The 3,127-nt window shown below is 57.3% G+C and overlaps 1 protein-coding gene across 1 annotated transcript in view; it reads right to left on the bottom strand.

The window, feature by feature from the left end:
- FAT1 (FAT atypical cadherin 1) overlaps window positions 1-2,725 on the bottom strand; it is a 140,043-nt gene extending 137,318 nt beyond the window's left edge. The window contains exon 1 of the mRNA XM_011959511.1: window positions 2,164-2,725. The gene's annotated coding sequence lies outside the window, so the exon portion shown is untranslated. The remainder of the gene's footprint in view (window positions 1-2,163) is intronic.
- Window positions 2,726-3,127: the final 402 nt, after the last annotated feature.

The following is a 3,127-nucleotide window of genomic DNA, read 5'->3' as shown; positions in this document are numbered from 1 at the left end:
AAAAAAAAAAAAAAACAAAAAACGCTGGGGCCTAATGAGAAAGCTTCCTAGAGGCATCCCTTTAGCTTTCCCATAGCCTTCTGGAAGTCCCTGAATCTGCATTTGAATGGCGCGGCTCCGAGTCCGCGACGGTTTGGTGGGCTGAAGTCGTCCTCCAGGTCTCCAAAGGAATGCAGCTAGGTCGGAATCTACTTCCTCCTTCAATCCACACTGAGTCCCCAGAAAATGGAAACGCTTCCCCGCGACCTTTTTGAGCCGAGTTAGACCCCAGGCCCTCCCCGCCGCCGGCGCCTGGCCTCCCCCGCTGACACCCCGGACGCCCAGGCCTGCGGGACAAAAGGCAGCCGCGGCGTCCCGCGGGCTTCCTAGCCCGGGAGTCGGCCCCAGGGGCCCCAGAGCCTGACCCCAGGCCGACAACTGCAAGTTCCTAGGCAGAGGGGAAGCCCCAGCGCCCAGACGCCCGCTCCGAGAACTCCCCGCGCCGGGCGCCCAGCCTGAGCGTCCCGGGCGCGGAGCCCACCCCCGGCGCGGGCAGAGCTCCAGCCGCAGGCTCGGCGCAGGGCGGACTCGGCCGAAGCCCGGAGAGCCGGAGGCGCTGGGACGCAGCCCGGACTAGAGGGCGGACTTGACCTCGGAAAGTTTGTGGGATTCAGGCATTTTAACACTGGGAAGACAAAGAGATCCGATTTCCCTGGGACCGGTGGAGGGAGCTTGGCGGGGTGGGGAACGGCTGGGCAGTCAAGTGTGAAAGAATTTCCTTGCTTCAAAGTTAACGCAGTCACCTTATAAGCCATCTTAGAGGTGACCGGAAAAAAAATAATAATAAAGGTGTCTAGCAGGTTATGGCTGGGAAGGAAAAATAAAGCCTGCAAGATGAGTGTGCCGATTCGTAGCCCTATATTCCCTGCCCACCAGTTAGAATACACAGATTCGCGCATCCAGCAAATGCAAACACCATCATCCAAAGACGTGTTTGCCACGACCATAATTGCTCCAAGTGCTTACAGGTCAATTTCATACATGGAACACCTCGAAAGTGGGTGACCTGATCGCCAAGCCCAACCGGCTTGTGCCGCTTGCCGAATTGTAACTCTCAGCAAAACCCAGCCACACCGGAACTCCAGCCGTTTCCCTAGGAGCGAGGGAGCGGGAGTAGTGCTAAAAGGGGGAAAGAAGAACAGTAAAAAAGTACAAAGACACCATTCCCTGACATAAAATCACGGGATTTGTTTTAAATGGCACAAAAGAATTCCTGGAGAAGATGATCATTAATTAATAAATAATAACGCTTCCTAGGGCTTACTAGATGTTTTACATGTTTGGGAATCCGATTTTCCAGGCTCCCTGCGAAATCTCTGCCTGGAAGAAGTTGCACTTCGTCGCCACAGGAGCCGCCGAGAGCCAGGGATGGAGATTTCAGACTTAAGACTCAGCCACGATTCTACTGATCCTTAAGCGCCAGCAGAACGAAATGGACATGCCTATTAGCTATCACAAATCGAATTATTTTCATATGAGAGAGAGAAATGTGGTTCAAGTTCCACATTTGTCCTTTAAATAATCGACCCTCCCTAACCCTGTTCCCAAAGGCTCGTGGAAATTAGGGATGGGATTGGGGAGACTGTTCCAGAAACAAAACGCTTTCCTCCAGCACGGCCTCTCCATCCAGTCCACCCAAGTTGAATTTTGTAACTCATATAAAGAATGAGCCCGGGTGGGTGGGCAGTGAAGACTGGGGCAAGCGCCCACGTCGCCCAGCGCCGGGGAGGTCCAGTTCGCCTCCGCGCAGAACCCGGCAATGAGCGCGCCTCGCCAGGTGCCCGGACTAGAGGGCGCTGCGCCCCTGCAAATCTCGCAGCCCCGATGCGCCCTCCCTAGGCACCATTGCTATAATAAGTTACATTCAAAATAATGCACAAACAGCATCGCCTCTCAAGTTCTTTTGAACAGTGCTTTATATGTATTTTATGAATTCCCAAAGCTATGCATACGAATCTTTCATCCGAGCCGCACAAAGCCAGAGGGATGCGCAGCTCCTGGAGCCGAGAGCCCTTAGGGCGCACACGCTTCCCCGCACTCGCTGAGAGCCACACACCCCACGTCATTTCATTTATGTTTAAACTTAAATGCCAAAGGCATGCACGATTTGAACAAAGAACTCACCAGTCTAGCCGAGTCCTCGGCCCTGAGCTCTAAAGTCCCCGGCAGCTCCGTGATCCTCACGCGATGTGGATATGTGTTAGGAGCCGGGTTTGAAGTACCAAGTTTGCCTCCCCGGGATCTTCAACATGTCCCTAACCAGACTGGCATCGTCCGTGCCGCCGGGACCCAGGCGGCGGCATCTCCGGAGGCTTCCGACCAGGGCAAACTTAAGCACCAAACGGGGGCGAAAAGAGAGTGCGCGGGGCCGGAGCGAAGACCCGGGAGCGGCCAAGTTTGTCAGGACGTGCCCGGGCAGCCAGCCGCCGAGTTGAGGAGTTGCGGCCGGCGGCTGCGGCGACTCGCGGCCTCTTTCCCCGCTCCCTCCCTCTTGGAGGCGGTGGGGGAGGGGAGGTGACGTCAGCGCCCCGCCTCGCCCCCCGCCCCGGGCGCGGACGGGATTCTCCGGCTGGGCGCGCCGCCCGGGCAGTCGCAGCAGCGGGCGCGGAGGCTGCGTGGGGTCCCGGTCTCTGCGGTCTCTCCGGCCCGCTGCAGCTGTGGCGCGGGTGAAACGCCTGCCCTCCTCCTTCGGCGGCGTCTCCCAGGCGCCGGCGAGCGCGGGCGTTCCTCGCACTCAGCGCCTGAGCCGCCCGGAGCCCCGCTGCGCGCACCTCCCCGGCTCGCGGAGCCCCTCCGGCGGCGTTTCCCACGCCGCGGACTGCAGGTGATGCTCTTCCTCTTCTGCAGCTGAAATTCGTCGCGACGTGTCGCCTGCCAGATTTTTGCTGGGCGGAAGCATGGACAGTCTCTGCAGACTGGCCTGGACGACTTGTACTTTGTGGCCCTCCAACTTCTGGATGTGAAAATTTTTTTCACGACTTATGCTCTTCGTGGTCTTTGTGTTGAAAATCAGAGCCGTATTTTTGTTTTCAAATTCTTTCCCAGTGCTCCTCTTGTCTTGACCGTACTCTGAAGCTTATAAGGTTCT

This window comes from Colobus angolensis, unplaced genomic scaffold (assembly GCF_000951035.1).
Source record: "Colobus angolensis palliatus isolate OR3802 unplaced genomic scaffold, Cang.pa_1.0 Scaffold5, whole genome shotgun sequence".
Classification (NCBI taxonomy): Eukaryota; Metazoa; Chordata; class Mammalia; order Primates; family Cercopithecidae; genus Colobus; species Colobus angolensis.
The sequence above is the reverse complement of the archived record's forward strand: the minus strand, read 5'-3'. Positions and strand labels throughout refer to the sequence as shown.